This window comes from Moschus berezovskii, chromosome 16 (genome assembly GCF_049115385.1).
Source record: "Moschus berezovskii isolate FMDL1 chromosome 16, NW_MosBer_1.0, whole genome shotgun sequence".
Taxonomy (NCBI): domain Eukaryota; kingdom Metazoa; phylum Chordata; class Mammalia; order Artiodactyla; family Moschidae; genus Moschus; species Moschus berezovskii.
This window is the reverse complement of record NC_142475.1, coordinates 16,764,994-16,779,411: the sequence shown is the minus strand read 5'-3', so window position 1 is coordinate 16,779,411 and position 14,418 is coordinate 16,764,994. Positions and strand designations below refer to the sequence as shown.

Here is a 14,418-nt window from a genome sequence, read left to right as displayed (position 1 = left end):
ATAAAATTCTGATTCTGGACAGAGGAACTAAAAAGACATCTCCACAAACAGATTTCTAATTTGTCTTATATAAGAAAACTCTAAAGATAATGTAGACTATAATAAGCAATTTTCATGTAAAAAATTCAATTTTGACATGCTTTCTGGATGCAGGTAAATTTTTATCCAGTTTCAAAATAAATATTTAAAGATGAAATTCAAATTTCCAGCATATGAACACACTAAAAACATCTATGAAAATTAAAACCACTCTCTGGAATCTGATGAAATATCCAATTTTAGTTTGTTTCATTTCTTTGAATCCTAAGATATTTCTTTGCTATTTTTTAGAAAGCACAGACTTTGAAATATAAAATGAGAAGTAGCAAGCTCACAAAAATGATTTTACCCCAAAATTGTAAGTTCTCAATTACTAACAGTAAAAACTAAAACTAATTTTTCAGGTTAACCAAACGTTTCCTAATTCTTAGAAAGCAATCCGTGTTGCTATATCTATTTCTCTAAACAAAAATTCTTTATTGTTATGGCATGTTCATTAGGAAACTAAACTGTGGGCTGAAATGACTTAAGTCAAATCTCATTTTCTCATACAAACAACGTTAAAATAACAGGTATTTTCTTAATCATGAAACTGATAATTTTGGAAATCAATATAATCATTTAATCAATTATAAGTGACATACCTATATACTATAAAACTTTTTAGAATTAAAAAAAATCACATAAAATCAAACATAATATTATACAATAACGTAGTGTACACTTCAAAGATCTTTTCTTGTTCTTCATAGTTGTTTTAACTGCCACAAATCATTAAGGAGCCTTCCACAAGAATATGGAATCCAGGACTTTTTTGGAAATATTTTCAATCACTTTCAAAAGAAAGACTTTGGGGGAGACTCAGGTCAAGTAAATGAATGACAAGAAACAGACTGAGGAGTGTCTTTAGTGCTATCTTTTCTTAATAAGTGATAACATTAGCAAAGGAGTACTGTGCATTCTGATGTTTTGAAAGATGTTTGCTATATTAAGACTGTGTCTCCTCAAAACAAGTTCTTCAACTTATATCTTAGGTAGGCAGTCTGCCTTTAAAATCAATGAACTAATCTTTATTTATCATAAAATTAATCATTTTCCTTTAACCTCTTCATTACATGCTGCTATATAATGTCAAAGAACTAGAATACTAAAGGCTATTTCTTCTAGCTTCATATGATTAAATCTTTTATTATAAGGGTCTGTCATTCAATTTTCCTTAGAATACTCATTAAGACTGCTTTTCCTTTTTAATCAGTTTTTTTGCAGTACTGATATATGTGTGACTATCAAGAACAGAAGTATTTTTGTTTTTTGCTTTTAACTAAATATATCAGATTATGCTCTTACTGCATAAAAGTGGTGTTTTTTTTTAATGTGGACCATTTTTAAAGTCTTTACTAAATGCGTTACATTACTGCTTCTGTTATTTACATTCTGGGTTTTGGGCCATGAGGCATGTGGATCTTAGCTCTCTGACCAGGGATGGAACCCATACCCTCTTCATAAGAAGGTGAAATCTTAACCACCAGACTGTCAGGGAAACCTTTGCAGAAAATTTTTAGAATCTGCCTTTTGGAATTTCTTAAAAGAAAAATCTGTTCTTCAAATTACATAAAAAGTTATTTTCTTTTTACTTTACTTTCTTTAGCCAAAGCAAGGTCAAGTTTTCTCAGTCACATATAATTTTTCTTTTATCTTTTTAAAATTTAGCTTCTTTCTTATAACTCTCCATTTTTTCTAATTACTCTAAAAAGCTATTTGTAAACCGAGAGGTCCCTACTTCTGTAGGAAGGCTGCAGAAAAAAACTAAAGCTGAAAGTAAGTTGATGAAACTCTTCAGAAAAGACACAAGACACTGGATGAGGTAATTTTATTTGTGTGAGGCATGCCTTCTAATAGTAACAGAGGAATGATAGGACGGTATAAGCTGTCAGCACCTAAACATCTGAAATTATTGGAAATAAAATCACTTAAGGGAAAGGCTGCCTATAATCTACTGGGATAGCTTCGAAATTGGATGTTTTAAACTAGAGAGGTAGATTTATTTTAGTTACTTCTACCATGTTTCACTTATAAATGCTTGAGAATGCTAAGATAGCATCCCCAATGAAGATGGAAGGAAAGAAAAATTCATCTGGCCTGTTATACAGAGTGAAATAAGTCAGAAAGAGGAAAACAAATATCATATATTAACACATCAATGTAGCATCTAGGAAAATGGCGCGATGAACCTATTTGCAGGGCAGGAACAGAAACTCAGACCTAGAGAATGGACTTGTGGACACAGTGGGGGAAGAAGAGGGTAGGACAAATTGAGAGAATAGCACTGACATATATACACTACCATGTGTAAAACAGACAGCTGATAAGAAGCTGCTATGTAACACAGGGAGCTCTACCTGGTGCTGTAATGACCTGGGGTGGGGGGTGGGGAGAGGTTCAAGAGGAAGGGGATACATGTACACTTATGGCTGATTAGCACTGTTATACAGCAGAAACCAACACAACATTGTAAAGCAATTAATTTCTAATTTAAAAAATCCATCTGACATAAGAATGATGGAGTATAACCTTATACTAAAATGTCTGAAGAGCAGCTGAGCTCCTCTATACAAAAGAACTGATCCCCCAGTCAGAACTGACCATTCTTCCAAGAAGACTTGCATCCCATATAATACTACTACAATGATTTGTAGTAAGACATGTATTTTTCTCTCTGGATATTAAGATAGTCAAAGACTTTTCAATCACCACTACTGTAACAGGACTCATAACAAAAGTTTATTGACCATCACATGTCAGTTCTCTTGAACACGCACATTTAATGTGGATAAATATTTAAACAATTAAAGTACATGTGATATTATGTAGTAAATATATAAATAAGATGCAAAGCAATTTAGAGAAATATGATAGAGGAAACCACTAAGTTTCTCAGAGAGTGGATGCATTTTAAAGGAGATAATGTTTGATCTGGATCTAAAAAGTTCAGTAAGGTGAATCCCCTGGTGGTTCAATGGTCAGGACTCCACATTCTCACTACTTAGGGCCCAGGTTGACTCCCTGGTCAGGGAACTAAGATTCCAGAAGCCACACACTATGACCAAATAATAATAATAAAATAAGATACCGAGGTATTAAAACACACACACACACATACACACATGTATGGTTCAGGACCAAGAAAAGCAACGAATGTAAGCCAATCAAGAGAGTGAAAGTAAATAGGTGGTACCACCCAAGTTAATTAAATTTAGACTAAAATCCTGTGGGCAATAGGAGCCATAGAAAGTTTTAAGGCAAAAGAGTTACTGATCAGAACTTCTGTGGGAAGACAGATAAATAAGTAAAAGGGATTCATCAACCAATGACAGAGAAATCTAACAAAAGGCTACAAATACTGCGGAATAAACATTACAAATAGTAACAGCATGAATACATTTAAGAACTCATGGTTGGCAAGTCACCTTATTTCAGAATGGTATTTTCAAATCAAGAATCTATTTTTCCAATAGAATAAATTATGCAAAGTACTGAAAGAGTGTGAGGCCCTTTTGTTCAACTGAGCGGAGGGCAGCTGGCCTGGGCCAGGTATGTCTTCAGGGAGGGGGTTAGAAGAAGGTCACTGGACTTGTTGCTTTTCTGGCTGCCACTCCCCTGGCTGGTCAGACAAGACTCGCCAGCAGTGTGGCAGCCATTCCTCTCCTGCTTGTGGGCACTGCTCTGAGCAGTGTCACCCTTTACACCAGAAAGTTGGTGGGCATTATGGGGAAAAAGAAAACCAGATGTAAATGGAGGGAGGTGCTAGAAGAAGAGGAAGAAAATGTGTGGTGGAAAAAGTACCAGACTGCCCAGTGGTACACGGCCAAGTGGAGCACCTCCTAAAGTGGAAGGGGTTCTCAGAAGACAATGCATGGAGCAGAAGAGAACCTGGAATGCCCTGGCCTCATTGCCGAGTTTCTGCATTTACAGAAGAAAGCACAAAGGACAAATAAATCAAAGGGAAGCAAGATTCTGATTCAGATTCGGAAAATAAGGTGGAAGAGAGGAAACCAAACAAGAAGAAAGAAGAGTCAGAAAACACATGAGGCTTTGCCCAGGGTTTGGAACTCGAACAGTGGAGAACTCATGCTTCAGATAAAATGGAAAAACTCTGATGCCACTGACTTGGTCCCTGCCAAGGAAGTCAAGGTCAAGCGCCCACAGACAGTCATATACTTCTTTGAGGAAAGGCTGACAGGGCATTCCTACCCCTCACAGGATGATGACAAGAACTCTCCTGAGTACCAGCCCCTGTCACATCTGATTGGGGTTCAAGTGGGGGAAAGGAGGACTTCTACTTGTCTTGACACCATAAAGAAGGCTTGTAAAGATCTCCCTTGATGAGCCAGTATAGTTTCTGTGCTCTACAGAAGCCCAAGTGCTTTAAAGCTGTTCCATGCCACATAGTTTGCACACCCATCCCAGTGGAGGGAAAGGAGGGTCAGTGTTTAAAGACAACCGATTCTGAACTTTGTTAAGAAGAGCAAAGGGCCTTCTATGAAGAACAAAACTTGCAGGATAGGATGTGGGAGAGCAGGAAACACTGTACAGACACTTAAAAGAGCATATCTACAACCCACAACCTTCTTCCCAATAGTGTGAACTCCGCAATTTTTACAGCAAAGCATGTACAGTTTCTGGCTAGTGTATTATTACTAGTGTATTATTTGGGGTGGGTCGGATGGGGTGTGAAAGAAGAGAGACAGATTAGGATCATTTTTGTTAACATTTGGGGAAACAGTAAAACAAAGGAAAGAACCACTACGATGACTGGATTCTCTGTCCAGTACTGCAGCCTTTCAAAAAATGTCATTGGCAACCCAAATGAGGACAGAGAGAGACTGTTTAAAAAGCTACAAATGCCTGAAACAGAGAAGCCACGGTGTTCCCTGCCTAAGCTTAATGCCGTTCCCAACAATGGACTAAGCCAGTTAAGAAGTTACCAAAGCTGCCACTTGAGGGATGGAAACTGGTTGTGGAGGAAAAGTCTTGTGAACACTGGCAGATCATTTTGTCTTAGAGGTGCTAATTCTTGAAACTGACAAGAAGACCCTTTCTTTTCCAATTACAAAGTTAAAAATATCAACTTCTCCATCCCAGCCACTGGAAGAAATATTTGGGGAAGGGCAGAGGATGGTACGGGCTTGCCTGGTGCCTCAGATAGTAAAGAATCTGCCTGCAATGCCGGAGTCCTTGGTTCAATCCCTGGGTTGGGAAGATTCCCTGAAGGAGGGCATGGGAACCCACTCCAGGATTCTTTCCTGGAGAATCCCATGGACAGACGAGCCTGGTGGGCTACAGTCCATGGGGTTGCAAAGAGTCGGGCATGACTGAGAGGCTAAGGAGAAGCTCAAGAGGGTGGTATAGGAGGTAGGTGAGTAGAGAAAGACAAGGGCCAGTGCTCGTAGGGTGGAAACTCATGGAGCCTCTGTTTTTGAACTTTGAAACTGTTGAAGGCACGGTTCAGTCACTGACAAGTTCAAGAGTCGAACGATTTCAAAAGCCCTGGTCTCAGTGGAAGATTTAATTTTCTTACTGGGGCAGTGGTTCTCTTTAAAATAAAATAAAATTTTTAATCATAAGAATTAACTAAAACCCAAATGCTGTCTTGAATCATGAGATGCATAATTTCCTGACATCGTCTAGACCTGAATCTAGAACCCCACTATAACTTTTAGGCATGAGTTAGGTTTCTGTGAAAACTTCTGTTTAAATGTAAACTTCATATCAACACTGTCAGTTTTTGCCTTAAAAAAAACTATAGATTTTTTTTAAAGTACTGAATATCTCCCTAAGAAAAGCTGAGAAAGGAACTGCTACTTTTTATAATTATCATTATCATAATTGTTTTGTCACAAATACTGAAATATTAAATTACTTCAAAATAATTTCAACTGCATGTATATGAACATGAACTAGTACTAAATGACCAAACTTAATTTCAAGGTAAGCAGTATTGTAATATATTTTCATATTACATATGAAATAATATTAATATTATATATGAAGGTGAAGATCCACGCACCTCCTACTATCATATATAATTTCAAAAATTCCCCACATAATTTCATTTTAATTGCTAACCTTCCGCTCTAGAGAACACTTTTAAATTTTCATTAGCTTTGCTATTACTTTTAATTGCATTTACTGTGCAAGTCAGAAACCCAGATATTATGCTGAAAACCACTTCTCTCTTGATGACATACACATATCATCATTAAATACCGAAAAACTAACCTTCTAAATAATCCTCAAATCTTCTTCTACTCCTCTCCATCTCCAGCCTCCCTACCAAGATCAACTCCTACTTATCTCTCATAAGAATTCCTACCATATCATCTCTTTACTGGTCTACCGACATCCTCTCTCACAGCAGCACCCACCGATCACAGCAGTTCTCCACATTGCAGCAAAAATGATCTTTTTAAAACACAAATAGATCCTGTCAGCACCACCAGTATCATACCCTTCAATGGCTTTACACTGCTTTAAGGAGGAGAGCAGGGAACACAGGTCTCAGCAGAACTTGGCCCCTTTCTTTCTCTCCAGCTTCATCTTGCGCTATTCTCCCTCTTGCTCTCTCCCCTTCGGTTTCTTCCACTCACCAAGTTACTTCTCACATATCATTCTGTCAGAAAGGCTTATCTCTTCACCTAGTTAATGCCCACACTAACTCTTTCACATTGAAATTGAAGCTTTACTTCAAGAAAGCTTTCACTAATTTTTCAAACCAAGTCAACTTTCCTGTTGTACAATCTCATAACATTATAATCTTTCTTCTGTGAGATTACTATAATTTATATTTTCTATTTACTTGTGTGATTACTTCTTCCTCCAACTTATAAGCTCTATGACAGTACCGATTAAACATTTTTTATAATCCAAAGTATCTTTACCATTTCTATCAAAATTTGTTAAGTATGAAAAAATATAAGCATGCAGCAATGTTTTAAAGCGATACAGAGTATACAGAAAGGATGCAAACTCTTCCCTTCTCCTCTCTAATCACCAGAAATAACAACCATTACTATTCTAGTCTGTATTTTTCAAGATTTTTCTCAAGAATTATAAGTAAAGTATATATCTACAAGTTATTCTTTTTAAAAAAACTGAATCACATTTAGAGTTGCCATATTTAGCAAAGAGAAATATAGGTTGCTAAGCTAAATTCAAATTTCAAAGGAACAATGAATTTTTTATCATACAAGTATGTACCAAATATTATTTGTTGTTTATCTGAAGTTCAAATTTAAATTGACATCCTATATTTATCTAACAACTTTAATCATACTGATTATACCTCCAATAAGGAACTATGAAACTAAATAGGAAGAAAAACGCTCATTATTTTCAAATATGTAAAGCATTCTACATTCCTTAAAAATAAACTCCTTTTCCTTTCCATGAGACAGAAATGGTCTATTTCAAGTATCAAAAACTGGAAGCCTTCTGAGAGTTGCAAATTTTCTCAAACACTCAAACATGGGCATTAGGCAGAAACTTTTCGTGGTATGAATAGACTCCTGTAATTCAACTTTGTATGTATTTCAAATATATAAACTATATATCACATTTTATCATTAAATTTACAGGATAAATATAAATAATTTATACTTAAAAATAAAACATTCAAATCATTCTATGAATAAGTGAAAAATAAAGACTTTAAAAAAAGCTTCCTCACAAGTAATGAATCATGATGACTGAACTTTATTATTCTATGAAGATAAAATGATATGAATATTCTTACATCATTTAAACCAAATTTCAAAATGTTAATACCAAGCCTAGTTCTCTGATCAAAATCACCTTGACATTTAGAATAGAGTTGTTTTAAATGGTTCCACAGGAGAAATAGCATCATCTAATTATGTCCATGGTGCTTAGAATTGCAGAGGTAAAACAAATAACTTTTGCATGTCATCTGAAAATGTTTATCTCCATAATCACTTTATTTAGCAATCATGATTTCATCTATGATCAGAAATTTGATGTGATAAACATGGGCTAGAAACAGAGTTTATTTTGTTAGCTACTTTAAAACAGAAGACCATTTATTTGTTAATTATACCTCAAAAAAGCTGAAGGGGAAAAAAAAAACACTATAAGACCATAAAATTAATCTTAGCACCACATGGAGAAATCTTATGACATGTACTTCAGAGGTATTATTGGTTCAAGTTTGACCACAATCAGTCAGCAGATTATAAAAATAAAATGGTAATTGTCAGGTATAGGCAATAATACCAGTTCAGTCAATCCAACCCTATTGAAATGAAAAGGGGCAAGTTATATAATGATCTGAACAATATTTCCTAACATAAATTGAGGGTTTTTTTTTTTAAATAGGATAAATATTTAGACCTAAAGACTCACTGGAAAAGACTCTGATGCTGGGAGGGATTGGGGGCAGGAGGAGAAGGGGACAACAGAAATTGAGATGGCTGGATGGCATCACTGACTCGATGGACTTGAGTTTGAGTGAACTCCGGGAGCTGGTGATGGATAGGGAAGCCTGGCGTGCTGTGATTCACGGGGTCGCAGAGAGTCGGACACGACTGAGCGACTGAACTGAACTGAAAGTTAGAACTAAAACTTAAAAGATCACTGAAAGTTTTCCACATGTAAATAAGGAAACATTCACAAGAATATTCATGACAGCATGATTTGTAATTTAAATGGCAACAAAAAATACTAAAAAATGAAAAAAATGTGGTACACATTCATATAATGGATTAATATAATCAGAGAAAAAATAAATGAACTACAGTTATAAATAAGTTGAGTAAGAAAATGAAGCTGGAGAAATAATATAAATGGAATGATATGTGTGGCAGCTAACTTTTGCTCAGTAACAAGTCACCACAAAACAATTAACATTTATTTGACCTCTTATTCTGCAGGTCACCCACTAAGGGTGGCCCCAACTGGAAAGTCCACCTGGAAGCCTTGATGGATCTCAGTTGAGGCTGATTCTGATATCTGTGATCAGTTGCCCGGAGAAGGCAGTGGCACCCCACTCCAGTACTCTTGCCTGGAAAATCCCATGGATAGAGGAGCCTGGTAGGCTGCAGTCCACGGGGTTGCGAAGAGTCAGACACGACTGAGCGACTTCACTTTCACTTTTCACTTTCATGCATTGGAGAAGGAAATGGCAACCCACTCAGTGTTCTTGCCTGGAGAATCCCAGGGACGGGGAGCCTGGTGGGCTGCTGTCTATGGGGTCGCAGAGAGTCGGACACGACTGAAGCGACTTAGCAGTAGCAGCAGTAGCAGCAGTGACCAGTTGCCAGGTTGGAGAGAGGCTGACTGCCTGCAGAGTAGAGCACCTTACCTTTCCTCAACATGGTCTTTCATATTCTTGTTCAAACTGGTTCACATGGTGGTCTCAGGGTTCCAAATGTAGCAGAAAAGCAAGCTTCAAAATGCAAGTGTTTTTCAAATCTCTTTGTCATGTTTGCTAATGTCCTTTCTGCCACAGCAAGTCATATGCACCAGTCAAATTAAAGAGATGATCCTTCCATTTTATGGAAGGCTACAATGTACAATGTGACAACTTGCAAACGTAACAGGGATGAGAGAAATTTGTATCAAGCTTAATAATTTACCATGATATCACTTATACAGTATTAAACAAAAGAATATTCTGTGTAATGCTGAATGACACATGCATACACACAAGCATACCAAACGTATGAATATATGTACAGTAACACTGGGCTGGAAGAAGCACAGGCTGGAATCAAGATTGCCGGGAGAAATCTCAATAACTTCAGATATGCAGATGACTCCACCCTTATGGCAGAAAGTGAAGAGGAACTAAAAAGCCCCTTGATGAAAGTGAAAGAGGAGAGTGAAAAAGTTGGCTGAAAGCTCAACATTCAGAAAACTAAGATCATGGCATCTGGTCCCATCACTTCAAGGCAAATACATGGGGAAACAGTGTCAGACTTTATTTTGGGGGGCTCCATAATCACTGCGGATGCTGACTGCAGCCATGAAATTAAAAGACGCTTACTCCTTGGAAGGAAAGTTATGACCAACCTAGAGAGCATATTAAAAAGCAGAGACATTACTTTGCCAACCAAGGTCCGTCTAGTCAAGGCTATGGTTTTTCCAGTGGTCACGTATGGATGTGAGAGTTGGACTGTGAAGAAAGCTGAGCGCCGAAGAATTGATGCTTTTGAACTGTGGTGTTGGAGAAGACTCTTGAGAGTCCCTTGTACTGCAAGGAGATCCAACCAGTCCATTCTAAAGGAGATCAGTCCTGGGTGTTCATTGGAAGGACTTATGCTAAAGCTGAAGCTCCAATACTTTGGCCACCTCATGAGAAGAGTTGACTCACTGGAAAAGACTCTGATGCTGGGAGGGATTGGGGGCAGGAGGAGAAGGGGATGACAGAGGATGAGAGGGCTGGATGGCATCACTGACTCTGTGGACATGAGTTTGAGTGAACTCCGGGAGTTGGTGATGGACAGGGAGGCCTGGCGTGCTGTGATTCATGGGGTCACAAAGAGTCGGACACCACTTAGCGAGTGAACTGAACTGAACACTAAATGTCAGGTTCAAGATAGTGATTACTCTTGACTGGATAAGGGAAATGAGAAAGGGAAAAATAAAGAGGGAGCTTTAACTAAATTTATAGTTTTTTCCTGCATTAGCTAAAAGGAGGGTTTATGAATAATCTTATAAAATAAATTATTACACCTTTTAGCATGCTTAAATAAAAGGAAATTCCTATAAATTAAGGGACTTATAAAGATCCATCAACACATATTACTAAATACAGAGTGCAAAATAAAATCTGGCATAATTTTTTAAAAGCTCAGTGAATTAGAGGATCAATTTTCCATCATCTGCATAATCAAAAAAACTACAAAGATATTAAAACAGATTGATAAAATCTGTTAAGAAATAAAAGCTGTTAAAAGATATTGATGCTCAATACAGGTTACAAAATACCCCCTTAGACAATTCAGTATCAAATATGGGTCAATAATTCAAAATTACAGAAATGATAAAATTAACTATCATGATCCATAATCAAAAGGAAACAACAACAAAAACAGACCTGAGGAAACTTTAAATAACAGCATTATTAAGTGCAGATGACAGTATAATAATGTCTGAAGTAAAGAACAAAATGATGGAGTGGAAAATTTAAGAATCAATTTTAATCAAAAAGACTAGAGAGCTAAAAGAAGTTCAAAATGAATTTTTAAAATACTGCCTTCACTGAAATTAAAACACAGAGGATAAGTTAAACAGCAGATCATACAAATTAAAAAGAATTCATACCCTGAAAAGTTATCAAGAGAAATCACTCAGAACATGACACAAATTACAAAACATTAAAAATATAAAAGAGGGATACAGAGAAAAGAATGACAGAATAACAGTATCCAGCATATGTTTTATCAAAATTGCAGAAAGAGAAAAGTGGGAAAAAGCAATACTAAAGGAAATAACAACAGAGAATTTACCAGCATTTCTGAAAGACAAAATTTCAGATTCAGGAAGCAAAATCATTCCCAAGTAAGATAAAATGAAAGCCACAGCTAAATGAACTGGGGTTAGATTACATAAAATAAAGGTAACCAAAAGATAGGAAATGAAGTAGAAAAAATAGACACATTACCTAAAAAGAAATAACAATCAGATTAACAACAAGCTTCTCAAATGAAAAAAGAAAGTAATTATCAAGGCAAAATTCTGTAACCACATAAACTACCATTCAAGTCTGAAATAATGGTAAGTTAAACAGGGCAAAATTTTCTAGATGACTTCTCAGAAAAAATAAACTTACCAAAACTAATTCAACAGAATTATGAAATATGAATACTGAACCTTCTATAGGCTTCCCTGGTGGCTCAGATGGTAAATAAAGAATCTGCCTGTAATGCAAGAAACCTGGGTTCAATCCCTGGGTCAGGAAGATCCCCTGGAGAAGGAAATGGCAACCCACCCCAGTATTCTTGCCTGGAGAATTCCATGGACAGAGCAGTCAGGCAGACTACAGTCCATGGGGCCGCAAAGAGTCAGACACAACTGAGTGACTAACACAAACCTTCCACAGGAATTGAAACAGTAGTTTAAAATTATTTTTAAAAGAACAGTGAAGAGGAGGAGAAAAAAGAGGAAGGAAAGGAGTAAGGGTAGGGAAAAGGGGTTATAACAGTAGAAAGACAAAAACACAAAGGAAAATAAAAAAACAAGGAAAAAGGAAGGGGAGGTAAGATGGATGAGAAGAAAAGTGGGAGGCAGGACTGAAGAGTTTAAGGAAAATTCCACAAAACTTTTAAAGGCCATTCCAATCTTTTACAAAATCTTCCTAAAAACCAAATTTTAAAGTTTTAGTTATTCACATGTATACAATAAATTTCTAGGTACTGCATTAGCTATCTCTCACAAAATTTGACATACATTATCATTTAGTAAAAATAAAAATAAATCATGACGAAGATGGGTTTGTTGTAGGACTGCAAATATAGTTTAGTAATGGAAATTTCACTACCTGATTAAGATATCGGCAAGATATATATATTTACATCACATCATATTTAATACAGTTTTATCACACTCGGGGATTCCCCCGTGGTGCTAGTGGTAAAGAATCTGCCTGCTAATGCAGGAGACACAAGAGATGTGGGTTTGATCCCTGGGTCAGGAAGATCCCCTGGAGTAGGAAGTGGCAATTCACTCCAGTATTCTTGCCTGGAAAATTCCATGGACAGAGGAGCCTCGAGGGCTATAGTCCATGGGGCTCCAAAGAATTGGACATGACTGAGCACCTATCACACTAATTGGGAAAGTAATAGGGTTCTTTTAAAAATCATGAAAAGAAGATGCTGACTACCACTCCCAATGCGGGAAGCCTAGACAGTGAATTAAAATACAAATATAAAATAAAAGATACTAAAATTATATGCATAGGGTAAGATAAAAGAGACAACCAACCATAAACTCACTCACATAAACATAAGATGAAATGCAGACAAGTTCGATAAAATTTCAGTTCAAGTCCAAATACAGATTTTTCTGGAACATGAAAACCTAAATTTTTAAAAATGTATATGTATGATGCGATCTCATCTTTTTCAGTCCACAAAATAATGCCTATTATTGACCCAGATGCAGAAAGCCCTAAGGTGTGCAGCATTATCAAGTGGCATCAGCCAATTGGCCAAGGGGAACATATGCCAGTCTGAGACCAATGAGTATATCCATTCTGACCTGCTAGAAAAAAACACTGTTTACAACTGACTGAACCAATCCTTGATCCTCTCAAGAAGATTGTATATGAAAACCTGAATGACCCTAGTCAACCATGAGACTCAAGCTGGGTAAGATATATCTATGGCTACAGCCCAACCGCACAGTCAGGCAGAAATGTCATGGCCCATATGATTCATCAGCAGTGGGGTGCCCCAAATTATCATACCGTCTGCCATTCACTGTGACCACCTCATCAAGGCCAGCGAAGGGGAAACAAAGATCCATTATCAGGCTAAGGACATAAATCAGGAAGAATACATATTCCTGGCAACCACGGCTTCCAAGTAAATACAGTATGGGCCTCTGGAGGCCTGGATCCAGAATCACCCACTGTATCATTTGGGAAAATCGCATACCCTGGGATTCTTCTGACTGGCATGCCCAACAGTGGTGACTTGTGGGACGTCTGCACTGGAAATGGGGGTGCTGGAGCTGTGGATGGCACATTTGGAAGTCCACTGAAGTTCCCCAGGTGACTGGTGTGAAACTGATGGGCACGCTCTCCAGTTACTCCAATGTAACTACTACTGTCATTTATGCTTATGAGAACATCACAGTCTATGAAAACAAAGACATTCTTCACAAAGGAGTCTTAGCTGCCCTAAAGTGATAAACTGTAATATTCAAATAATGTTGCTGCAACACTGATTACAAATAGGCTCAGCTAAAATCCTATTGTGGCAATCATTTCACAACATATGCTCAATCATGCTGTACTCAGACTTAAACAGTGACATAAATTATTTCTCCAAAAAAAGGGGGAAATATGAACAATGTTGATCCCCTAAGCAAGGTTTTTTAAATACTTTATAGGACCAATCCATGATAAAACAAACAGTAGCTAAGTAAACTGTCAGTACTTTGCACTTAAGTTAGTTTTTCTTCTGTAAGCCTTATCATCTCCTGTCCCAAACCAGATAAATGAGTTTAATCATACTATCTATCCTTACTCTGAAAAGGATACAAAAAATTAGAGGAAGTTCAACAGATGTACAATAACATTATCTATGATTAAAAACACTGAATGAAAGCAATTTTAATGCTTGAAAAAGAAAAGTGAAG

The 14,418-nt window shown here is 36.9% G+C and overlaps 1 protein-coding gene and 2 pseudogenes across 7 annotated transcripts in view; 1 reads left to right on the top strand and 2 right to left on the bottom strand.

Moving 5' to 3' along the window:
* Nucleotides 1–14,418, bottom strand: part of VPS13B (vacuolar protein sorting 13 homolog B) — a 767,155-nt gene that overhangs the window by 494,536 nt on the left and 258,201 nt on the right. The gene's annotated exons all lie outside the window — the stretch shown is intronic.
* Nucleotides 3,772–4,422, top strand: LOC148775216 (chromobox protein homolog 1 pseudogene; annotated as a pseudogene).
* LOC148775215 (interferon-induced transmembrane protein 3 pseudogene) overlaps nt 7,877–14,418 on the bottom strand; it is a 34,289-nt pseudogene continuing 27,747 nt past the window's right edge.